The sequence below is a fragment of the Rattus norvegicus genome, chromosome 7, assembly GCF_021556685.1.
Source record: "Rattus norvegicus strain SHRSP/BbbUtx chromosome 7, alternate assembly SHRSP_T2T, whole genome shotgun sequence".
NCBI classification, from domain to species: domain Eukaryota; kingdom Metazoa; phylum Chordata; class Mammalia; order Rodentia; family Muridae; genus Rattus; species Rattus norvegicus.
The window spans coordinates 31,129,175-31,156,331 of record NC_141540.1 but is presented as its reverse complement, the minus strand read 5'-3'; the positions used below and the strand labels follow the sequence as shown (position 1 = coordinate 31,156,331).

The following is a 27,157-nucleotide window of genomic DNA, read 5'->3' as shown; positions in this document are numbered from 1 at the left end:
TGACTACTTCATAACAGTAATTTTGCTAGTTGTAGAGCACTGTCAACAACTGTTTTCCTATGGTCCTGTCAACCCCATGAGAGGGTCACTTACCGCCACCCCTAAAGGACTGGGGAGGACTAGGCAGTAAATGTGATCAGGGTTCATTATGTCAAATTCCCAAATAACAATATTATGTAAAAACAAAAGTTTTTAAAAACCCTGAGGTGGGGGGTTCAATGCAAAGCCACACCTGGAAGAACAAGGTTGGAGCCCCGAGAAAGACTTCAGCGAGCAGATGTGGTTAAGCACTGACTGGATTCAGCCAGTTCCGTTGTGCAATGATTGATTCTCACACTGTTCTGCACTCTCCACCAAGCCTGTGGGAAAGCAGGACCTTTTGCAGCTCTTCAGCTCTCTCTTTCTTTACATGCCTGCAATTTCATGAAAAACGTATATTCAGTAAGTATTCACACCTTTTGGCCAACTAACTGTACAAGCGTCCCAGCCAGGAGTGTAAGAAAGGCATAAGGAAGAGAGACATTTCTCCTCCCCAAAGTGTCTGTTGTGTCAACCTCTAGCTATCTGCAGCTGTTTTAATCTAATTTAATTTAATTTAATTTTCAAGAAATGCCTCAGTCTTTGTCACTGTCAACATTTCAAGTGTCCAAAGGACATTGTGGCTAACGGTTAATGTAGTAAAAACTTGGACACAGGACAACCTCACTTCTCTAGAAAGTCCATCGTGCTGAGCTTGGAGCTAGCAGAAAACCCTCTGTAGTGTCCTCTACGTGTCGAAATGTAAAGTTCTATGCAGGTCGTCTTTGGAACCCACAAGCATTTTATGAAATCAGTCTCTAGAGAGCCAGTCATTGGGTCAAGCCCCCAAACAACTAGCCTTAATCAAATATGGTTTCAAGAAGTTTCTACCATGGCTGGGGGTGCGCCTCTGCAATAGAACCCCTCCTAGTGTGTGTAAGGCTACAATGTCTTGCACTGGCAAAAATAAGTAATTACTAACTAATAATTAATAATCGTTGGTTATTGATTTATGAGGACATTTTCTCTGTGGCTGGAGAACTTTCTCCTGAGCTCTGCCATTTGAGTGGGAGGTGGTAATCACTTCACCTTCCCTGTAAAACTCTGTTCTCACCTTCCTCACCTCATCCGGAGTCTGCATACAGAGTGTCTATGGAAACATCGGGAAATCTTGCAGGAGCAAAAAAAAAAAAAAAAAAAAAAAAAAAAAAAAAAAAAAAAATCAATGGGGACACGGAGGTGCCACAGCCCTTTGTTTTCGGTGCTTCGTGACATCCTACAGTTGTGGGTCAAGGATGTAGGCTTGTCTTATTTCTATAACCAGTTGTCTAAGACAGATGTAGTTCTTAAAAGTCTGCCAACGATAATTCTCACCGCGCAGCTACGGACTACGCCATCTGAAACTGTCGATATCTGTTGTACTTACATTAAAAAAAGGATCCCTTGAGAAATTTTCAGATTAATACTGCAAATAAGAGAATGATGTCGATCCCGGTTCGGACTGACCACATCTTAGGACAAAAAGGATGGTCAGATAATAAGAATAGGCACGAGCAAAGCCGGAAGAAGGTAGAAGACTGAAGCCAGTTTATCCCCTATAACTAGGTCTGAAAGTCGCTGCAACTGGGTAAGGGCTTCTGACAGAATAGGGCATCACAAGCGACTGGTTTTCTTCCTCTTTATAGCGACTCCTGGTGTTGGGGCGTGTTATGTGACAAACGCAGTAGCCGGGGTGGGGCGCACAGGGGAGCCGCCCCAAGGACAGCGGATGCCTTAGGCTCTGCTGCCATCTGGTGGCCGATGCACTGTATACCTTCCTCTGGGAACAGCGTGAAGAAAATCGGAAAACAAGGATTGTCTTAGGACCCAAGAACCGAACTACACAAGAGAATGAGTCCTCGCAACCACCGTGTCCCAGACTTCATGGAAAGCTTCATATCTCAATCCAGATTCCCATCGGGCAACGGGAACTCAGCAGATAGACTTACGCCTTTAGTTGATTCTTCCGTAACCTGCTAATGATCTTCCCTCATTTGCTGAGCTGCACAAACCTCCCCCAGGTTCCCAAATATCTAGGTTAGTAACCAAGAGTCGCTGTATCTTAGGAGCTCCCAAACCTTTCTTTCCTGCCGCCATTTATTCCATGCAGAGTCGTAAAGGTCTCACAAGGTGTCACCTCTTTTTTTTAATCACATTGATACTCTTTCATGGTAATTATTAGACTGGGTAGTTTTTGTTGTTGTTATTGTTGTTGTTTGGTTTGGGGGTTTTGTTGTTTGTTTTCTTTTTTTTTTTTTTTTTTTTTTTTTCTATAGCTTCTGGGCACCTTTAAGAAATTACTGGGCAGATAGGAGCGTGTTTCTCGGCGCCCCCTGGTGGTGACATTTTTGCATAGGCAGTAAGTGCACCATCAATTTCGGATGGATATATTTGTGTGTGTTGAGTACATTGTTTTTATGTTCAGTCGTTTTCGATTCCTTAGATTTAGTATTGCACCTAGCAGACAGGTTCCTTATATGTTGGTGATGGAAAGCAGAGGGGGGCCAGGGAGAAAGGATGAACGGAGAGGGAAATTTATTTTATTCTATTTTTTTATTCTGTGAATAAAATCAACTCAAAAAAATTGATCAGCTAAAAGTGATGCTTAATTTTTTTCCTCTGTGTAGCAAACCGATGTTGAAACCAAGATTTTCATTAGAACTGAAGCAATGTTTTTTACTAAATTATCACCCAACGAATTTTACTAAATTATTAGCTCATCTGATATGCTACTCTTTAATATAAAAATAAGTTCCATATAAATTACAGAATCTCTTAAATCTTTCAACCGCTTTTTGGGGGTAGCTGATGGGGTCCTGGCAGCATAGTTTGGGTTGTTTGTTTGTTTTTTGTTTTTTTTTCTAACGAAGGCTTTGCATTAAGCATAGACTTTACTCTCAGAGCCTGTTTTTCTGTCTCATAGACAGCACTGGGTCTTTAAGAAATGACATTAACCAAGCCAAGTACAGCAATGCCTGCCTGTAACTCCACCACTTGGACGCTGGAGGACAGTGAGTTCAAAGCCAGTCTGGATTGCATAGTAAGTACCTGTCTCAAAAAAAAAAAAAAAAAAAAAAAAAAAAGTTCTACGGTTCTTTAATAGCAAACTTTGTGTTTTTTTTTTTTTTCCGGAGCTGAGTACCGAACCCAAGCGCTCTACCACTGAGCTAAATCCCCAACCCCAAAACTTTGTTTTTAATATTACCACTTTTGCTATAAAATAACTATTATGCTTGTAACAAAACCACCAAATTATGAGAAAGAAGTTTCAAATCACTTATAATTTTATCTACTGGTACTGCACTGTACGTAATCGGAAGAATCTCCTTTGAGTTCAGTCTTTTCCACGCCTGGTTTTATAGGTACAAGCAGAATCCAAACAGTCAGAGACTATGTTACTTCTTTTGGAATCAAATTATACTCAAAATCCTGAGGCTCAAAAATTCTCCGCAGTTTTGAGTAGTATGCCTTTTTCAACTAAAATTATCTTGAAGAATTGTCTGTCGTAAAATGTTTCTAATATTTGTCAAATACTTCATCATGCTCATATGTTAATGCATTAGTATCAATACTTTATAAATGTTTGATATTTCCATATCGTTGGACATTTAGTCCTTTCTTTTTTCCTGTCATGTAAACCTGTAGGAAATGTTACGGTTACCGAGTCAAAGTTTCTTCCTATAAGCCTATACTGATGAATTATATTTCAAAGAAAATGTGCTTTGCTCGGACTAGACCTAGTCAGAGTGTGTCTAGACGACTTGTAGTACTGAAGCCATCATGCACTTGCTTCACTGAAACACAGCTAACGGAATGTTTTGTGGGCTAAGAGACTGGGATGAAGATTCAAGTGGGGAAGGGCACACGGTGCCTCGGTGGCGAGGAATACACGGGATGTCTTTGGTATTAGAGAAAATGGTGGCAATGCTGTGTGTGTGGAGGGTGAGGGGGGGCATCTGACCAGCAGAAAGCCCCATTCAGTTCACTGTCAACACCCTCCATTTGACCCAGACCTACTGGGTGTCAGTGTCCCTGAACAGAGCATCTGTATCAACCTCTGTGGTCATTTGAATGAGGATGGGAGCATGGCCCCCAGAGCCTGATGTTTGACTATTTGGTCTCCAGTTGATAGAACTATTTGGGAAGGAGTAGGCAGCATGACCTTGTTGGAAGAGGTGCACCACAGGGGTTGGGCTTTGAGGTTTCAGAAGCCCACACTACGGCCACCCTGCTAACTTCTTCTGCTTCTTCCTTGTGAATCAGATGTGAGTATTCACTCGGCTCAGGCATCTGCCTGTCTCCTGCCGCATTCCCCACAATAACGATATTCAAAACCGTAAGCACCGAAAACCTCCTTCTTATATACATTGCCTTGGTCATTGTGTCTTAGCACAAGGAGCCTTCACACACCTGTGTCCGGATGGATACGCAGAAACATTCAGAGTGAAAGAGTAGCTGTACAACCAGGGTACAGCTAAGGGTATCAGTTAAGACCTGGGGGGGGGTGGGGCTGTGGCTAATCCATTTCTGCTTGGAGCTCATCCTAGAAACCACCTCACTTGGCTTCCGCCCGTCCCGTGGGTTCTGTGTAGGACAAATCAGCCCTCAGCAACATTGGAGAGAACTACCAAGTAAGGAGACATAGAAGAGGCTGGAATTCAGTTCTCCCAGACTAGAATGTGGTGGGTTGTCAGCAAGTTCTGTGCCTATCAGATCCTATCTGCTAATGGATGATACATTCTAACGGGGCACCCTGCACTTTGTGGGGATGCAATCTGTAATAACGGGGTGAGCACAAGCTTTGTAGTCACCTGACCCAAGATTCAAACCTGATGCAGATCTCAACATGTTTGATGTTAGAAATTACATCAGATGTCTAAGTTTGAGTCTTCCTCCATCTAAAAAGGGTGCTATTCGTATCTTCATTGAATTCTCATTGTTTGGAGCACTGAAGTCAAGAAGGAAGAGGAGGAGGAGGAGGAGGAGGAGGAGGAGGAGGAGGAGGAGGAGGAGGAGGAGGAGGAGGAGGAGGAGGAGGAGGAGGAGGAGGAAAAAGAAGAAAAAGAGGAAGAAGCAGCAAAATAAGAAGAGGAGGAGGAAAAAGAAGAAAAAGAGGAAGAAGCAGCAAAATAAGAGGAGGAGGAAGAGGAAGAGGAAGAGGAAGAGGAAGAAGAAGAAGAAGAAGAAGAAGAAGAAGAAGAAGAAGAAGAAGAAGAAGAAGAAGAAGAAGAAGAAGAAGAAGACGACTACTGTTGTTATTATTGTTGTCATCATTATTATTATTTCTTTTAAGGTTTCATTTCTTGTGGCATAAGCCCTCAGCTATGAAATCTCAAAGACTATCAGGTGTCAGGCATACTGAATCAGAGCAAAAACATAGGAAAGTAGGTCAGCAGAATGTCAGTGGCAGTCACTTGTGTCTAGGATGTGCCAGCTACAGGTTTATACCATCAGGAAGAACATCCTAACAGAACCCACCTGGTGATGTAGAGACACAAGATTGATCTTGGAAATTTCCCATCTGTTATGTTTAAGTAAGAACTGCAGCCTGCGTGTGTGTTGTCAGATTTAGCAAGCCCTATGCATCTGCAGCAGGTTGAAGGACAACCCCCGTAAGGGCATGTCTGTGTCCTGGCCTCTAGAAGCAGCAGATGTGACCCTGACTTTAATAAAGACCTTTTTTTTTTTAATGTCATTAAGTCGAAAGTTTAGAAATATCACCTTGTGCTGTCCAGATGAGCTCAAACCTCATTGTAGCAAGGATGGTGGGGCCACCTCTATGTAAACGCTGGGGGTTGGCACAGCCACAAAAGCATCTCCTGCAGGAGGACCTAATTGAGGACTGCCTGAGAGAACAAGGATTGCTGGCGCAAATAATGCCAGCCAATCTGGAACTGCTCTTTAGAAGAGATGCTTTCTTGGGACTAATGGGGGCACAAGTGGAGGGTATTAAAGGAGCTTGCAGCAGCGTTCAGAGAGCTTGTGGTGTTTCTCACCTGCTCTGTGTCATTGACTCTGTGTCAACTCACCCCCAAACCCCAAGGACAGGTAGGGTCGGGTGTCGAAAAGTCCAGAGCACAGGCAACATCTCATGACAAATGTCTTCATAAGAGGCAGGCAGTGGACAGGCAGAAAGGGTGAGAGGAGGGTATGAAGACAGATACAGATGCTCCCATTATACCAAAGAAGACCTTCCTTCCGGCAAGGGAGGATTCTCCCAAGAAGCCCTTCCGGGAATCATAACCCTGATGACACTGTGAGTTCAGATTATGTTCTTTACACCAGGTGTGAGAAAATCTGTTCAAACAGATTTAGGGAAGTAATCTGTCTGCAAATGAAGAGATATCCCGCACCAAGGCAGCATATGACCTCATCCAGACCCACACAATGGATTGCAGAGGCCGGAGAACCAAGCCGAAGAAGTGGCTGTGTAACTTGCATGAAGCTCCACCAGGGGGCGCCAGCCGCTCTTGTTCAGTTTGGAGTCAGCAGCGTACAATATCATGTCTGGCGCATTGTAAATGCCAAGGCAGGGTCCCTAAACAAACGAATGCATAAAATTAGGCAACGGAATAAACGAGATGCTGGGTGACTCTGGAATTTCCATGATGCCCTTTCGGCAAACGTAGCTATCGGTGATCATTCTTACCCACAAGCAGAGCCCATTTGCCCACTCAAGCCTTATGACTAACTATAGCATGACAGTCAAAACACTAGGGGGAAATGCTTCAAACCAGCCCAAGCTTTCAAAGACCGTTTTGTCAAAAGTCTCAAGCAAATCCGTGGAGGACAGAAGGTCACAGTTTTGAGCTGCTCAATATGTTCAATGCCTCTCTTACATCAATTAAGAAAACGTCTCCCAGACATGCCTCAGGTCTGTCCCATGACAGAGACTCCTCAACTGTGTCAAGCTGACAACCAAGATTTACCACAGGATAGCCCATGGTAATTAATAAAGATATCGATGGAGCCATCTCTAAGCATGTGAGCTGCCATAGCTCCCAGGAGCCAGCCTGGAATCCACCTTAATTCTGTCATCTGATTTCACTTCAGCCGCCATTGATCAGGTTTTGTCTTAGAAACCGCCCATGCTTTATTATCCCAGAACCCTCCTCTTCCAGGTTAAAAACCAGAAGTGGCAAGAACACTTAAGAACTGTAACTTCTGTAAGGCAAAGGACACTGTGGTTCAGACAAAATGGCAACCAACAGATTGGGAAAAGATCTTTACCAATCCTACAACAGATAGAGGCCTTATATCCAAAATATACAAAGAACTCAAGAAGTTAGACCGCAGGGAGACAAATAACCCTATTAAAAAATGGGGTTCAGAGCTAAACAAAGAATTCACAGCTGAGGAATGCCGAATGGCTGAGAAACACCTAAAGAAATGTTCAACATCTTTAGTCATAAGGGAAATGCAAATCAAAACAACCCTGAGATTTCACCTCACACCAGTGAGAATGGCTAAGATCAAAAACTCAGGTGACAGCAAATACTGGCGAGGAGGCAGAGAAAGAGGAACACTCCTCCATTGTTGGTGGGATTGCAGACTGGTACAACCACTCTGGAAATCAGTCTGGAGGTTCCTCAGAAAATTGGACATTGAACTACCTGAGGACCCAGCTATACCTCTCTTGGGCATATACCCAAAAGATGCCCCAACATATAACAAAGACACATGCTCCACTATGTTCATAGCAGCCTTATTTATAATAGCCAGAAGCTGGAAAGAACCCAGATGCCCTTCAACAGAGGAATGGATACAGAAAATGTGGTACATCTACACAATGGAATATTACTCAGCTATCAAAAACAGTGGCTTTATGAAATTCATAGGCAAATGGATGGAACTGGAAAATATCATCCTGAGTGAGCTAACCCAATCACAGAAAAACACACATGGTATGCACTCATTGATAAGTGGCTATTAGCCCAAATGTTCAAATTACCCTAAATGCACAGAACACATAAAACTCAAGAAGGATGACCAAAATGCGAATGCTTCATTCCTTCTTTAAAAGGGGAACAAGAATACTCTTGGGAGGGAATAGGGAGGCAAAGTTTAGAACAGAGACAGAAGGAACACCCATTCAGAGCCTGCCCCACATGTGGTCCATACATATACAGCCACCAAACTAGATAAGATGGATGAAGCAAAGAAGTGCAGGCTGACAGGAACCGGATGTAGATCTCTCCTGAGAGACACAGCCAGAATACAGCAAATACAGAGGCGAATGCCAGCAGCAAACCACTGAACTGAGAACGGGACCCCCATTGAAGGAATCAGAGAAAGAACTGGAAGAGCTTGAAGGGGCTCGAGACCCCAAAAGTACAACAATGCCAAGCAACCAGAGCTTCCAGGGACTAAGCCACTACCCAAAGACTATACATGGACTGACCCTGGACTCTGACCTCATAGGTAGCATTGAATATCCTAGTAAGAGCACCAGTGGAAGGGGAAGCCCTTGCTCCTGCCAAGACTGAACCCCCAGTGAACTAGACTGTTGGGGGGAGGGCGACAAGGGGGGGAGGGTGGGGAGGGGAACACCAATATAGAAGGGGAGGAGGAGGGGTTAGGGGGATGTTGACCTGGAAACCGGGAAAGGGAATAACAATCGAAATGTAAATAAGAAATACTCAAGTTAATAAAGATGAAAAAAAACAAAAACAAAAACAAACAAACAAACAAACAAAAACCAAGAACTGTAAGCCTTGAGGCTATGAGGTCCTATAGTGAGTAAACGTCCATCACCCCAGCACGGGACCTGAGCTCAGACTGTCCTAGAAGACATAAAAAGGCAGGCGTGCTAGCGTGCTGCTATGATCCCGGTACTCACAGGGTAAACACGGGATGATCTCTGGAGCTTGCTGGCCAGCATAGCTAGCTAACCAGTGAGCTCTAGGGTTAGTGAGGAACTCTACCTCAAAGTGTCTCTCTGTGTCTCTGTGTGTCTGTGTGTGTGTGCTTGTGTGTGTGTGTCTGTATGGAGGGGTGTATCTGTGTGTCTCTCTGTGTGTGTCTGTTTGTCGGTGTATGTCAGTTGCCTGTGCATACCTGTGTGTGCTTCTATGTGCCTCTGTGTGTGTCCGTGTGCCTATGTCTGTGTGTGTCTCTGTGTGTATGTCTATGTCTATGTGACTGTATCTACCTATGTGTGTGTGTGTGTGTGTGTGTGTGTGTGTGCCTGTGTCTGTGTGTGTCTCTGTGGGTGTCTGTGAGTGTCTCTGTGTGTATGTCTATGTGTGTCTGCGGAGAGGTCTGTCTGTGTGTCCGCGTGTCTGTGTGTCTCTCTGTGTGTGTCTCTCAGTGTGACTATGTGTGCCCGTGTGTTTCTTTGTGTGTGTCTGGAGGGGGGAGTGTCTGTGTGTGCCTCTGTGTGTATGTCTGTGTGTCTGTGTGAACTTGTGTGCCTCGCTGTGTATGTGTTTATGTGTGTGTGTGTCTGTGTGTGTGTGTCTGTGTGTGGCTAGGGGGGGCTCTGTATGTGTCTCTGTGTATCCATGTGTCTGTGTCTGTGTTTCTGTGTGTATGACGTCTGTGTGTCTGTGTGTGTCTGTGTGTATGTGTGTCTTATGTAAGCTCATTATTGTCCAGTGTTGGCTATCAGGAGGGCAAGATGAGCCCACATGTGCTTCTCTCTAGCAGGGCCCCAGCTAAGCTATGAAAAAAAAATCAGTTCATTAATTTTGTGGCCTTTTCTGTGGAGCTGCATGTACATAACTTTAAGTCCCATGCCTTCACCTTCTGAATGTGTGAATGTCCCACATTATTGAAACTAAACTCATCTGCGGGACTGGAAATGTAGAATGTTTGCCCAGTTTGCACAAAGCCTCCGCCCCCTAGGAATTAGATCCCCAGCATTTAGGAAACAGAGGTGCAAGTTTCAGAGGTTCTCTGGCTACATAGGGGGCTTCAGATGAAACTGGGCTACATGAGAACCTACCCCCTCCCCCAGAAAAAACCCTCCATTGCTGGTGCAGAAAACCTGTCTCAGGTTTGTTTCTGTTCTCATTTCAGCAGCTGGATGAGCTAAAATCTTACCCCTTAGACTATAGCAGGAGCTCCCATCTGGTAGTTGGAACCTGGCAATGACTTTATTTATTTTGTTCCTGTTACCTGGGACTGGATTGGCGTAGCCGGTGCTTTGTCTTCAATCTACATTGACAAATGGGACGTGCAGAGAAGTCACTTGACTTTCCAGTGTTTCCCAGCTCCACTGCTCGCTTCTCCAAAGGGCATGGCTCCGCCCCACCACAGCCAACACCAACATGACTTGTTTCGGAAAAATAAAGACGCAAATAAGCGTGCCACTTGCTTCTGAAGAGTCCTGAGCCTCCATTCATCTGCATGGTGGGGTCTTTGACTCCCCACAACAGTGAAAGGGGGCCTCCTCAGAACTCTCGATGGCCACACTTTCTCTCTAACTTCCAAACATTACCTCACCAACACATCCACCTCATCACTCTATCCCAGGGTGTCCCTTGTAAGACCCTAAAACGTTGCCAATAATCGTTTCAGTGCCTTCCCTTATATAATGCTTATGGTTTGAACGAGGACATGGAGTCATGTGTTTACACAACTGGTCCCCAACTCAAGCCATTCTTTGGATAGGGTTGTGAAACCTTTAGGAGGTAGAGCCTCCTTAAAGGAAGCAGGTCACTGGAGAGGAAGCCCTGAGATTCGAGAGCCCGCCTCTACTTCCTGTTCACCCTCTACCTCGTGGCTGTGGATGTGACGGGGCCAGCTGACTCACGTTCCTGCTTCTGCTCTTTCCCACCATGATATGCTGTGTCTGCTGAAACTGTGATACGACAACACTCTTCATTCCTTAAATTGCTTTTTTTTAAAGGTACTTTTGTCATGACAATAAAAGTAGCTGGTGTCATTGCTGGTACTCGGTCTATGAGGTGGGGCTACCTTATAGCTTTGATTGATCAGAAGATTATATCAACAGTCTCTTCTAAAGGTTCCCATGCACCAGGTGTGTGTCCTGATATATAGGCACAATCTCTCCAGGTCTCTTGAGCAACTAAGACTTCATACATGCCTGTGCCACCGAACAGTGACCCACCTGTAAGAGCCTCTCTGGGACTCCTGCCTCAAGTCGGTCGGCTCCATATTGAGACACAGAAGTGAACATTCCCAGATGGTTCTTTTCTGGAGACCTTGCTGGTGGCCCTCACACTGGACAAAGAGCAGGAGATCAAGGATGGCCTATACTCTAGATATACGCTTCCTAACACGGCTTGGCTCAAGGTCCCACCAGTAGTTTGCACACCCCCAAGTACATGCACCTCCATGTTCTGATGTTATGAGCAACGTTTCAAAGGCTAATCCTCATCGTCAACCAGACAGGAATGTAGACTCGCCTAGGAGGCCCACTTCAGGATATGCCTGATAGGATGTCTTGAGAGAGACTTAATTCAAGTGGGGAGACCCACCCCTTAATATGACTCATTCTGAGAAACCAACGCTCTTAAGTTTAGACTCCATTTTTGAGAATCTGACCTAAGTTTGAACTCAGATAAACTAACAGGCTGGTACCTAACATTAGTTTCCAAGTTCCCCCCTAACAAAACCCAAGCCCAGCTCCAGTCTCTAGATTAATCCCAAACAAAATCAGAGTTTCCAGATTACACCTTCAACAAAACCAGTGTCTCCCAACAAGCCTGCACCCCCAGGTTACCAGCCCATCCCTCCCTAACGACCACCAATGCAGAGGGAAGCAGAAGTTAAATTTATGACATGACGCCCAGCACCAGCCAATTATGTTAAAGGCTAGAGTGGCTTTCCAATTAGATGCTTGCAAACGTACTCCTTGCTTATTGCTTACTATAAAGCCTTGACCCATAGACATTCGGGGATCCCCCAACACCAAAACCATCCTGCATGACAGTGGTGTGTTGGGGGCCCCGAGCTACTTCAAATAGAATAAAGACCCTGCTGTGAGTTGCAACACTTGGGCTCCTTCGGTATTTTTGCAGGTCACTAATATTTCCCTGGCACAACAATACCATGACCAGGGCAGTGGTCCCTGACTGAAATTAAAACAAGAAAATCATCTTAAAATGAACATTTATCTCTCACTATCTCTGTTACTGGAGTACAAATACAGTATGACAAGCCTCTCAATCTTCCTTGGCAGAGTGATGGAGCCTACAATAGTCACACTGATGGAGGAGGACACCCTCCATAGTCACAGTGATGGAGGACACCGTCCAGAGTCACAGTGATGGAGGACACCCTCCATAGTCACAGTGATGGAGGACACCATCCACAGTCACAGTGATGGAGGACACCCTCCATAGTCAGAGTGATGGAGGAGGACACCCTCCACAGTCAGAGTGATGGAGGAGGACACCCTCCATAGTCACAATGATGGAGGAGAACACCCTCGATAGTCACAGTGATGGAGGAGGACACCCTCCACAGTCACAGTGATGGAGGAGGACACCCTCCATAGTCACAGTGATGGAGGACACCCTCCACAGTCACAGTGATGGAGGACACCCTCCATAGTCAGAGTGATGGAGGAGGACACCCTCCACAGTCAGAGTGATGGAGGAGGACACCCTCCATAGTCACAATGATGGAGGAGAACACCCTCCATAGTCACAGTGATGGAGGAGGACACCCTCCACAGTCAGAGTGATGGAGGAGGACACCCTCCATAGTCACAATGATGGAGGAGAACACCCTCCATAGTCACAGTGATGGAGGAGGACACCCTCCACAGTCACAGTGATGGAGGAGGACACCCTCCATAGTCACAGTGATGGAGGACACCCTCCATAGTCACAGTGATGGAGGACTCCCTCCATAGTCACAGTGATGGAGGAGGACACCCTCCATAGTCACAGTGATGGAGGACACCCTCCATAGTCACAGTGATGGAGGACACCCTCCACAGTCACAGTGATGGAGGGGGACAACCTCCATAGTCAGAGTGATGGAGGAGGACACCCTTCATAGTCACAGTGATGGAGGAGGACACCCTCCATAGTAACAGTGATGGAGGACACCCTCCATAGTCACAGCGATGGAGGAGCACACCCTCCATATTCACAGTGATGGAGGAGGACACCCTCCACAGTCACAGTGATGGAGGACACCCTCCATAGTCACAGCGATGGAGGAGCACACCCTCCATAGTCACAGTGATGGAGGACACCCTCCACAGTCACAGTGATGGAGGACGCCCTCCATAGTCACAGTGATGGAGGACACACTCCATAGTCACAGTGATGGAGGAGGACACCCTCCATAGTCACAGTGATGGAGGACACCCTCCATTGTCACAGTGATGGAGAACACCCTCCATAGTCACAGTGATGGAGGAGGACACCCTCCATAGTCACAGTGATGGAGGAGGACACCCTCCATAGTCACAGTGATGGAGGACACCCTCCATAGTCACAGTGATGGAGGACACCCTCCATAGTCACAGTGATGGAGGACACCCTCCATAGTCACAGTGATGGAGGACACCCTCCACAGTCACGGTATTGGAGGACACCCTCCATAGTCACAGTGATGGAGGACACCCTCCATAGACACAGTGATGGAGGACACCCTCCATAGTCACAGTGATGGAGGACACCGTCCACAGTCACAGTGATGGAGGACACCCTCCATAGTCACAGTGATGGAGGACACCCTCCATAGTCACAGTGATGGAGGAGGACACCCTCCATAGTCACAGTGATGGAGGAGGACACCCTCAATAGTCACAGTGATGGAGGAGGACACCCTCCATAGTCACAGTGATGGAGGACACCCTCCATAGTAACAGTGATGGAGGACACCCTCCACAGTCACAGGGATGGAGGACACCCTCCACAGTCACAGGGATGCAGGAGGACACCCTCCATATTCACAGTGATGGAGGAGCACACCATCCACAGTCACAGTGATGGAGGAGGACACCCTCCATAGTCACAGTGATGGAGGAGGTCACCCTCCACAGTCACAGTGATGGAGGAGGACAACCTCCATATTCACAGTGATGAAGGACACTCTCCATAGTCACAGTGATGGAGGACACCCTCCATAGTCACAGTGATGGAGGAGGACACCCTCCACAGTCACAGTGATGGAGGAGGACACCCTCCACAGTCACAGTGATGGAGGAGGACACCCTCCATAGTCACAGTGATGGAGGACACCCTCCATAGTCACAGTGATGGAGGAGGACACCCTCCATAGTCACAGTGATGGAGGACAACCTCCATAGTCACAGTGAAGGAGGAGGACACCTCCATAGTCACAGTGATGGAGGACACCCTCCATTGTCACAGTGATGGAGGACACACTCCATAGACACAGTGATGGAGGAGGACACCCTCCACAGTCACTGTGATGGAGGAGGACACACTCCATAGTCACAGTGATGGAGGACAGCCTCTACAGTCGCAGTGATGGAGGACGATACCCTCCATAGTCACAGTGATGGAGGACACACTCCATAGTCACAGTGATGGAGGACACCCTCCATAGTCACAGTGATGGAGGAGGACACCCTCCATAGTCACAGTGATGGAGGACACCCTCCATAGTCACAGTGATGGAGGACACCCTCCATAGTTACAGTGATGGAGGACACACTCCATATCACAGTGATGGAGGAGGACACCCTCCATAGTCACAGTGATGGAGGAGGACACCCTCCATATTCACAGTGATGGAGGAGCACACCCTCCACAGTCACAGTGATGGAGGAGGACACCGTCCACAGTCACAGTGATGGAGGAGGACACCCTCCATAGTCACAGGGATGGAGGACACCCTCCACAGTCACAGTGATGGAGGAGGACACCCTCCACAGTCACAGTGATGGAGGAGGTCACCCTCCACAGTCACAGTGATGGAGGACACCCTCCATAGTGACAGTGATGGAGGAGGACACCCTCCATAGTCAGAGTGATGGAGGACACCCTCCATAGTCACAGTGATGGAGGACACCCTCCATAGTCACAGTGATGGAGGACACCCTCCACAGTCACAGTGATGGAGGACACCCTCCACAGTCACAGTGATGGAGGAGGACACCCTCCATAGTCACAGTGATGGAGGAGCACACCCTCCACAGTCACAGTGATGGAGGAGGACACCCTCCATAGTCACAGTGATGGAGGAGGTCACCCTCCACAGTCACAGTGATGGAGGAGGACAACCTCCATATTCACAGTGATGGAGGACACCCTCCATAGTCACAGTGATGGAGGACACCCTCCACACTCACAGTGATAGAGGAGGACACCCTCCAAAGTCACAGTGATGGAGGAGGACACCCTCCATAGTCACAGTGATGGAGGACACCCTCCATAGTCACAGTGATGGAGGAGGACACCCTCCACAGTCACAGTGATGGAGGACACCCTTCATTGCCACAGTGATGGAGGGCACCCTCCATAGTCACAGTGATGGAGGACACCCTCCATAGTCACAGTGATGGACGAGGACACCCTTCATAGTCACAGTGATGGAGGAGGACACCCTCCATAGTCACAGTGATGGAGGAGGACACCCTCCATAGTCACAGTGATGGAGGAGGACACCCTCCATAGTCACAGTGATGGAGGACACACTCCATAGTCACAGTCATGGAGGAGGACACCCTCCATATTCACAGTGATGGAAGAGGACACCCTCCACAGTCACAGTGATGGAGGAGGACACCCTCCACAGTCACAGTGATGGAGGAGGTCACCCTCCACAGTCACAGTGATGGAGGACACCCTCCATAGTGACAGTGATGGAGGAGGACACCCTCCATAGTCACAGTGATGGAGGACACCCTCCATAGTCACAGTGATGGAGGACACCCTCCATAGTCACAGTGATGGAGGACACCCTCCACAGTCACAGTGATGGAGGACACCCTCCACAGTCACAGTGATGGAGGAGGACACCCTCCATATTCACAGTGATGGAGGAGCAAACCCTCCACAGTCACAGTGATGGAGGAGGACACCCTCCATAGTCACAGTGATGGAGGAGGTCACCCTCCACAGTCACAGTGATGGAGGAGGACAACCTCCATATTCACAGTGATGGAGGACACCCTCCATAGTCACAGTGATGGAGGACACCCTCCACACTCACAGTGATGGAGGAGGACACCCTCCAAAGTCACAGTGATGGAGGAGGACACCCTCCATAGTCACAGTGATGGAGGACACCCTCCATAGTCACAGTGATGGAGGAGGACACCCTCCACAGTCACAGTGATGGAGGACACCCTTCATTGCCACAGTGATGGAGGGCACCCTCCATAGTCACAGTGATGGAGGACACCCTCCATAGTCACAGTGATGGAGGAGGACACCCTTCATAGTCACAGTGATGGAGGAGGACACCCTCCATAGTCACAGTGATGGAGGAGGACACCCTCCATAGTCACAGTGATGGAGGAGGACACCCTCCATAGTCACAGTGATGGAGGACACACTCCATAGTCACAGTCATGGAGGAGGACACCCTCATATTCACAGTGATGGAGGAGGACACCCTCCACAGTCACAGTGATGGAGGAGGACACCCTCCACAGTCACAGTGATGGAGGTGGTCACAATCCACAGTCACAGTGATGGAGGAGGACACCCTCCACAGTCACAGTGATAGAGGAGGACACCCTCCACAGTCACAGTGATAGAGGAGGACACCCTCCACAGTCACAGTGATGGAGGAGGACACCCTCCATAGTCACAGTGGTGGAGGACACCCTCCATAGTCACAGTGATGGAGGAGGACACCCTCCATAGTCACAGTGATGGAGGAGGACACCCTCCATAGTCACAGTGATGGAGGAGGACACCCTCCATAGTCACAGTGATGGAGGAGGACACCCTCCATAGTCACAGTGATGGAGGACACCCTCCATAGTCACAGTCATGGAGGAGGACACCCTCCATATTCACAGTGATGGAGGAGGACACCCTCCACAGTCACAGTGATGGAGGAGGACACCCTCCACAGTCACAGTGATGGAGGTGGTCACACTCCACAGTCACAGTGATGGAGGAGGACACCCTCCACAGTCACAGTGATAGAGGAGGACACCCTCCACAGTCACAGTGATGGAGGAGGACACCCTCCATAGTCACAGTGGTGGAGGACACCCTCCATAGTCACAGTGATGGAGGAGGACACCCTCCATAGTCACAGTGATGGAGGACACCCTTCATTGCCACAGTGATGGAGGGCACCCTCCATAGTCACAGTGATGGAGGACACCCTCCATAGTCACATTGATGGAGGAGGACACCCTTCATAGTCACAGTGATGGAGGAGGACACCCTCCATAGTCACAGTGATGGAGGAGGACACCCTCCATAGTCACAGTGATGGAGGAGGACACCCTCCATAGTCACAGTGATGGAGGACACACTCCATAGTCACAGTCATGGAGGAGGACACCCTCCATATTCACAGTCATGGAGGAGGACACCCTCCACAGTCACAGTGATGGAGGAGGACACCCTCCACAGTCACAGTGATGGAGGAGGTCACCCTCCACAGTCACAGTGATGGAGGACACCCTCCATAGTCACAGTGATGGAGGAGGACACCCTCCATAGTCACAGTGATGGAGGACACCCTCCATAGTCACAGTGATGGAGGACACCCTCCATAGTCACAGTGATGGAGGACACGCTCCACAGTCACAGTGATGGAGGACACCCTCCACAGTCACAGTGATGGAGGAGGACACCCTCCATATTCACAGTGATGGAGGAGCACACCCTCCACAGTCACAGTGATGGAGGAGGTCACCCTTCATAGTCACAGTGATGGAGGAGGACACCCTCCATAGTCACAGTGATGGAGGAGGACACCCTCCATAGTCACAGTGATGGAGGAGGACACCCTCCATAGTCACAGTGATGGAGGACACATTCCATAGTCACAGTCATGGAGGAGGACACCCTCCATATTCACAGTGATGGAGGAGGACAACCTCCACAGTCACAGTGATGGAGGAGGACACCCTCCACAGTCACAGTGATGGAGGAGGTCACACTCCACAGTCACAGTGATGGAGGAGGACACCCTCCACAGTCACAGTGATAGAGGAGGACACCCTCCACAGTCACAGTGATGGAGGAGGACACCCTCCATAGTCACAGTGGTGGAGGACACCCTCCATAGTCACAGTGATGGAGGAGGACACCCTCCATAGTCACAGTGATGGAGGACACCCTCCATTGTCACAGTGATGGAGGACACACTCCATAGACACAGTGATGGAGGAGGACACCCTCCACAGTCACTGTGATGGAGGAGGACACACTCCATAGTCACAGTGATGGAGGACACCCTCCACAGTCACAGTGATGGAGGAGGATACCCTCCATAGTCACAGTGATGGAGGACACACTCCATAGTCAAAGTGATGGAGGACACCCTCCATAGTCACAGTGATGGAGGAGGACACCCTCCATAGTCACAGTGATGTAGGAGGACACCCTCCATAGTCACAGTGATGGAGGACACCGTCCATAGTTACAGTGATGGAGGACACACTCCATATCACAGTGATGGAGGACGACACCCTCCATAGTCACAGTGATGGAGGAGGATACCCTCCCTATTCACAGTGATGGAGGAGCACACCCTCCACAGTCACAGTGATGGAGGAGTACACCCTCCACAGTCACAGTGATGGAGGAGGACACCCTCCATAGTCACAGGGATGGAGGACACCCTCCACAGTCACAGTGATGGAGGAGGACACCCTCCATAGTCACAGTGATGGAGGACACCCTTCATTGCCACAGTGATGGAGGGCACCCTCCATAGTCACAGTGATGGAGGACACCCTCCGTAGTCACAGTGATGGAGGAGGACACCCTCCATAGTCACAGTGATGGAGGAGGACACCCTCCATAGTCACAGTGATGGAGGAGGACACCCTCCATAGTCACAGTGATGGAGGACACACTCCATAGTCACAGTGATGGAGGACACACTCCATAGTCACAGTCATGGAGGAGGACACCCTCCATATTCACAGTGATGGAGGAGGACAACATCCACAGTCACAGTGATGGAGGAGGACACCCTCCACAGTCACAGTGATGGAGGAGGTCACCCTCCAGAGTCACAGTGATGGAGGACACCCTCCATATTGACAGTGTTGGAGGAGGACACCCTCCATAGTCACAGTGATGGAGGACACCCTCCATAGTCACAGTGATGGAGGACACCCTCCATAGTCACAGTGATGGAGGACACCCTCCACAGTCACAGTGATGGAGGACACCCTCCACAGGCACAGTGATGGAGGAGGACACCCTCCATATTCACAGTGATGGAGGAGCACACCCTCCACAGTCACAGTGATGGAGGAGGACACCCTCAATAGTCACAGTGATGGAGGAGGTCACCCTCCACAGTCACAGTGATGGAGGAGGACAACCTCCATGTTCACAGTGATGGAGGACACCCTCCATAGTCACAGTGATGGAGGACACCCTCCACACTCACAGTGATGGAGGAGGACACCCTCCACAGTCACAGTGATGGAGGAGGACACCCTCCATAGTCACAGTGATGGAGGACACCCTCCATAGTCACAGTGATGGAGGAGGACACCCTCCACAGTCACAGTGATGGAGGACACCCTTCATTGCCACAGTGATGGAGGGCACCCTCCATAGTCACAGTGATGGAGGACACCCTCCATAGTCACAGTGATGGAGGAGGACACCCTTCATAGTCACAGTGATGGAGGAGGACACCCTCCATAGTCACAGTGATGGAGGAGGACACCCTCCATAGTCACAGTGATGGAGGAGGACACCCTCCATAGTCACAGTGATGGAGGACACACTCCATAGTCACAGTCATGGAGGAGGACACCCTCCATATTCACAGTGATGGAGGAGGACACCCTCCACAGTCACAGTGATGGAGGAGGACACCCTCCACAGTCACAGTGATGGAGGTGGTCACACTCCACAGTCACAGTGATGGAGGAGGACACCCTCCACAGTCACAGTGATAGAGGAGGACACCCTCCACAGTCACAGTGATGGAGGAGGACACCCTCCATAGTCACAGTGGTGGAGGACACCCTCCATAGTCACAGTGATGGAGGAGGACACCCTCCATAGTCACAGTGATTGAGGACACCCTCCATTGTCACAGTGATGGATGACACACTCCATAGACACAGTGATGGAGGAGGACACCCTCCACAGTCACTGTGATGGAGGAGGACACACTCCATAGTCACAGTGATGGAGGACACCCTCCACAGTCACAGTGATGGAGGAGGATACCCTCCATAGTCACAGTGATGGAGGACACACTCCATAGTCACAGTGATGGAGGACACCCTCCATAGTCACAGTGATGGAGGACACCCTCCATAGTCACAGTGATGGAGGACACCCTCCACAGTCACAGTGATGGAGGACACCCTCCACAGTCACAGTGATGGAGGAGGACACCCTTCATAGTCACAGTGATGGAGGAGGACACCCTCCATAGTCACAGTCATGGAGGAGGACACCCTCCATATTCACAGTGATGGAGGAGGACACCCTCCACAGTCACAGTGATGGAGGAGCACACCCTCCACAGTCACAGTGATGGAGGAGGACACCCTCCGTAGTCACAGTGATGGAGGAGGTCACCCTCCACAGTCACAGTGATGGAGGAGGACAACCTCCATATTCACAGTGATGGAGGACACCCTCCATAGTCACAGTGATGGAGGACACCCTCCACACTCACAGTGATGGAGGAGGACACCCTCCAAAGTCACAGTGATGGAGGAGGACACCCTCCATAGTCACAGTGATGGAGGACACCCTCCATAGTCACAGTGATGGAGGAGGACACCCTTCATAGTCACAGTGATGGAGGAGGACACCCTCCATAGTCACAGTGATGGAGGAGGACACCCTCCATAGTCACAGTGATGGAGGAGGACACCCTCCATAGTCACAGTGATGGAGGACACACTCCATAGTCACAGTCATGGAGGAGGACACCCTCCATATTCACAGTGATGGAGGAGGACACCCTCCACAGTCACAGTGATGGAGGAGGACACCCTCCACAGTCACAGTGATGGAGGTGGTCACACTCCACAGTCACAGTGATGGAGGAGGACACCCTCCACAGTCACAGTGATAGAGGAGGACACCCTCCACAGTCACAGTGATGGAGGAGGACACCCTCCATAGTCACAGTGGTGGAGGAGGACACCCTCCACAGTCACAGTGATGGAGGAGGACACCCTCCACAGTCACAGTGATGGAGGTGGTCACACTCCACAGTCACAGTGATGGAGGAGGACACCCTCCACAGTCACAGTGATAGAGGAGGACACCCTCCACAGTCACAGTGATGGAGGAGGACACCCTCCATAGTCACAGTGGTGGAGGACACCCTCCATAGTCACAGTGATGGAGGAGGACACCCTCCATAGTCACAGTGATGGAGGACACCCTCCATTGTCACAGTGATGGAGGACACACTCCATAGACACAGTGATGGAGGAGGACACCCTCCACAGTCACTGTGATGGAGGAGGACACACTCCATAGTCACAGTGATGGAGGACACCCTCCACCGTCACAGTGATGGAGGAGGATACCTTCCATAGTCACAGTGATGGAGGACACACTCCATAGTCACAGTGATGGAGGACACCCTCCATAGTCACAGTGATGGAGGAGGACACCCTCCATAGTCACAGTGATGGAGGAGGACACCCTCCATAGTCACAGTGATGGAGGACACGGTCCATAGTTACAGTGATGGAGGACACACTCCATATCACAGTGATGGAGGAGGACACCCTCCATAGTCACAGTGATGGAGGAGGACACCCTCCCTATTCACAGTGATGGAGGAGCACACCCTCCACAGTCACAGTGATGGAGGAGTACACCCTCCACAGTCACAGTGATGGAGGAGGACACCCTCCATAGTCACAGGGATGGAGGACACCCTCCACAGTCACAGTGATGGAGGAGGACACCCTCCATAGTCACAGTGATGGAGGACACCCTTCATTGCCACAGTGATGGAGGGCACCCTCCATAGTCACAGTGATGGAGGACACCCTCCGTAGTCACAGTGATGGAGGAGGACACCCTTCATAGTCACAGTGATGGAGGAGGACACCCTCCATAGTCACAGTGATGGAGGAGGACACCCTCCATAGTCACAGAGATGGAGGAGGACACCCTCCATAGTCACAGTGATGGAGGACACACTCCATAGTCACAGTCATGGAGGAGGACACCCTCCATATTCACAGTGATGGAGGAGGACACCCTCCACAGTCACAGTGATGGAGGAGGACACCCTCCACAGTCACAGTGATGGAGGAGGTCACCCTCCAGAGTCACAGTGATGGAGGACACCCTCCATAGTGACAGTGATGGAGGAGGACACCCTCCATAGTCACAGTGATGGAGGACACCCTCCATAGTCACAGTGATGGAGGACACCCTCCATAGTCACAGTGATGGAGGACACCCTCCACAGTCACAGTGATGGAGGACACCCTCCACAGGCACAGTGATGGAGGAGGACACCCTCCATATTCACAGTGATGGAGGAGCACACCCTCCACAGTCACAGTGATGGAGGAGGACACCCTCCATAGTCACAGTGATGGAGGAGGTCACCCTCCACAGTCACAGTGATGGAGGAGGACAACCTCCATATTCACAGTGATGGAGGACACCCTCCATAGTCACAGTGATGGAGGACACCCTCCACACTCACAGTGATGGAGGAGGACACCCTCCAAAGTCACAGTGATGGAGGAGGACACCCTCCATAGTCACAGTGATGGAGGACACCCTCCATAGTCACAGTGATGGAGGAGGACACCCTCCACAGTCACAGTGATGGAGGACACCCTTCATTGCAACAGTGATGGAGGGCACCCTCCATAGTACAGTGATGGAGGACACCCTCCATAGTCACAGTGATGGAGGAGGACACCCTTCATAGTCACAGTGATGGAGGAGGACACCCTCCATAGTCACAGTGATGGAGGAGGACAACCTCCATAGTCACAGTGATGGAGGAGGACACCCTCCATAGTCACAGTGATGGAGGACACACTCCATAGTCACAGTCATGGACGAGGACACCCTCCATATTCACAGTGATGGAGGAGGACACCCTCCACAGTCACAGTGATGGAGGAGGACACCCTCCACAGTCACAGTGATGGAGGTGGTCACACTCCACAGTCACAGTGATGGAGGAGGACACCCTCCACAGTCACAGTGATAGAGGAGGACACCCTCCACAGTCACAGTGATGGAGGAGGACACCCTCCATAGTCACAGTGGTGGAGGACACCCTCCATAGTCACAGTGATGGAGGAGGACACCCTCCATAGTCACAGTGATGGAGGACACCCTCCATTGTCACAGTGATGGATGACACACTCCATAGACACAGTGATGGAGGAGGACACCCTCCACAGTCACTGTGATGGAGGAGGACACACTCCATAGTCACAGTGATGGAGGACACCCTCCACAGTCACAGTGATGGAGGAGGATACCCTCCATAGTCACAGTGATGGAGGACACACTCCATAGTAACAGTGATGGAGGACACCCTCCATAGTCACAGTGATGGAGGAGGACACCCTCCATAGTCACAGTGATGTAGGAGGACACCCTCCATAGTCACAGTGATGGAGGACACCGTCCATAGTTACAGTGATGGAGGACACACTCCATATCACAGTGATGGAGGAGGACACCCTCCCTAGTCACAGTGATGGAGGAGGACACCCTCCCTATTCACAGTGATGGAGGAGCACACCCTCCACAGTCACAGTGATGGAGGAGTACACCCTCCACAGTCACAGTGATGGAGGAGGACACCCTCCATAGTCACAGGGATGGAGGACACCCTCCACAATCACAGTGATGGAAGAGGACACCCTCCATAGTCACAGTGATAGAGGACACCCTCCACAGTCACAGTGATGGAGGAGGACACCCTCCAGAGTCACAGTGATGGAGGAGGACACCCTCCATAGTCAGAGTGATGGAGGACACCCTCCATAGTCACAGCGATGGAGGAGGACACCCTCCACAGTCACAGTGATGGAGGACACCCTCCATTGTCACAGTGATGGAGGACACCCTCCATAGTCACAGTGATGGAGGACACCCTCCATAGTCACAGTGATGGAGGAGGACACCCTCCACAGTCACAATGATGGAGGACACCCTCCACAGTCACAGTGATGGAGGAGGACACCCTCCATATTCACAGTGATGGAGGAGCACACCCTCCACAGTCACAGTGATGGAGGAGGACACCCTCCATAGTCACAGTGATGGAGGAGGTCACCCTCCACAGTCACACTGATGGAGGAGGACACCCTCCATAGTCAGAGTGATGGAGGAGGACACCCTCCATATTCACAGTGATGGAGGATACCCTCCATAGTCACAGTGATGGAGGACACCCTCCACAGTCACAGTGATGGAGGAGGACACCCTCCATAGTCACAGTGATGGAGGAGATCACCCTCCACAGTCACAGTGATGGAGGAGGACACCCTCCATAGTCACAGTGATGTAGGACACCCTCCACTGTCACAGTGATGGAAGAGGACACCCTCCACAGTCACAGTGATGGAGGAGGACACCCTCCACAGTCACAGTGATGGAGGAGGACACCCTCCACAGTCACAGTGATGGAGGAGGACACCCTCCACAGTCACAGTGATGGAGGAGGACACCCTCAATAGTCACAGTGATTGAGGACACCCTCCATAGTCACAGTGATGGAGGAGGACACCCTCCATAGTCACAGTGATGGAGGACACCCTCCACAGTCACAGTGATGGAGGACACACTCCATAGTCACAGTGATGGAGGAGGACACCCTCCACAGTCACAGTGATGGAGGACACCCTCCAAAGTCACAGTGATGGAGGACACCCTCCATAGTCACAGTGATGGAGGACACACTCCATATCACAGTGATGGAGGAGGACACCCTCCACAGTCACAGTGATGGAGGAGGACACCCTCCATAGTCACAGTGATGGAGGACACACTCCATAGTCACAGTGATGGAGGAGGACACTCTCCATAGTCACAATGATGGAGGACACCCTCCATAGTCACAGTGTTGGAGGAGGACACCCTCCATAGTCACAGTGATGGAGGAGGACACCCTCCATCATCACAGTGATGGAGGAGGACACCCTCCACAGTCACAGTGATGGAGGACACCCTCCACAGTCACAGTGATGGAGGACACCCTCCATAGTCACAGTGATGGAGGACACATTCCATAGTCACAGTGATAGAGGAGCACACCCTCCACAGTCACAGTAATGGAGGAGGACACCCTCCATAGTCACAGTGATGGAGGACACACTCCATAGTCACAGTGATGGAGGAGAAACCCTCCATAGTCACAGTGATGGAGGACACCCTCCATAGTCACAGTGATGGAGGAGCACACCCTCCACAGTCACAGTGATGGAGGAAGACACCCTCCATAGTCACATTGATGGAGGAGGACACCCTCCATAGTCACAGTGATGGAGTAGGACACCCTCCACAGTCACAGTGATGGAGGAGGACACCCTCCATAGTCACAGTGATGGAGGAGGACACCCTCCATAGTCACAGTGATGGAGGACACCCTCCACAGTCACAGTGGTGGAGGAGGACACCCTCCACAGTCACAGTGATGGAGGACACACTCCATAGTCACAGTGATGGAGGACACCCTCCGTAGTTACAGTGATGGAGGAGGACACCCTCCATAGTCACAGTGATGGAGGACTCCCTCCATAGTCCCAGTGATGGAGGGGGACACCCTCCATAGTCACAGTGATGGAGGACACACTCCATAGTCACAGTGATGGAGGAGCACACCCTCCATATTCACAGTGATTGAGGAGAACACACTCCATAGTCTCATTGATGGAGGAGGTCTCCCTCCATAGTCACAGTGATGGAGGACACCCTCCATAGTCACAGTGATGGAGGACACACTCCATATCACAGTGATGGAGGACACCCTCCATAGTCACAGTGATGGAGGAGGACACCCTCCATAGTCACAGTGATGGAGGACACCCTCCATAGTCACAGTGATGGAGGACACCCTCCATAGTCACAGTGATGGAGGGGGACACCCTCCACAGTCACAGTGATGGAGGAGGACACCCTCCATAGTCACATGATGGAGGACACACTCCATAGTCACAGTGATGGAGGACACCCTCCATAGTCACAGTGATGGAGGAGGACACCCTCAATAGTCACAGTGATGGAGGAGGACACCCTCCATAGTCAAGTGATGGAGGAGGACACCCTCCACAGTCACAGTGATGGAGGAGGACACCCTCCATAGTCACAGCGATGGAGGAGGACACCCTCCACAGTCACAGTGATGGAGGACACACTCCATAGTCACAATGATGGAGGACACCCTCCATAGTTACAGTGATGGAGGAGGACACCCTGCATAGTCACAGTGATGGAGGACACCCTCCATAGTCACAGTGATTAGGGGGACACCCTCCATTGTCACAGTGATGGAGGACACACTCCATAGTCACAGTGATGGAGGAGCACACCCTCCACAATCACAGTGATGGAGGAGGACACACTCCATAGTCACAGTGTTGGAGGACACCCTCCATAGTCACAGTGATGGAGGACACACTCCATATCACAGTGATGGAGGACACCCTCCATAGTCACAGTGATGGAGGACACCCTCCACAGTCACAGTGATGGAGGAGGACACCCTCCATAGTCACAGTGATGGAGGAGGACACCCTCCATAGTCACAGTGATGGAGGACACCCTCCATAGTCACAGTGATGGAGGAGGACTCCCTCCATAGTCACAGTGATGGAGGGGGACACCCTCCATAGTCACAGTGATGGAGGACACACTCCATAGTCACAGTGATGGAGGAGCACACCCTCCATATTCACAGTGATGGAGGAGGACACCCTCCATAGTCACAGTGATGGAGGAGGACACCCTCCACAGTCACAGTGATGGAGGACACCCTTCATTGCAACAGTGATGGAGGGCACCCTCCATAGTACAGTGATGGA

The 27,157-nt window shown here is 50.0% G+C and overlaps 1 long non-coding RNA gene across 3 annotated transcripts; it reads left to right on the top strand.

Annotated features, from left to right (window-relative positions):
- Positions 1–1,867: 1,867 nt before the first annotated feature.
- LOC148004599 (uncharacterized) lies at positions 1,868–12,016 on the top strand. 3 transcript variants are annotated; one of them, XR_015624561.1, is made up of 4 exons: positions 1,868–2,094; positions 2,981–3,097; positions 4,321–4,469; positions 10,197–10,382. It is a non-coding gene; the product is annotated as an uncharacterized LOC148004599 (long non-coding RNA). The 3 variants fall into 3 exon arrangements; XR_015624560.1 differs by lacking the exon at positions 4,321–4,469 and having other exon boundaries at positions 10,078–12,016; XR_015624562.1 differs by lacking the exon at positions 4,321–4,469 and having other exon boundaries at positions 10,197–10,945.
- The last annotated feature ends 15,141 nt before the right edge of the window (positions 12,017–27,157 follow it).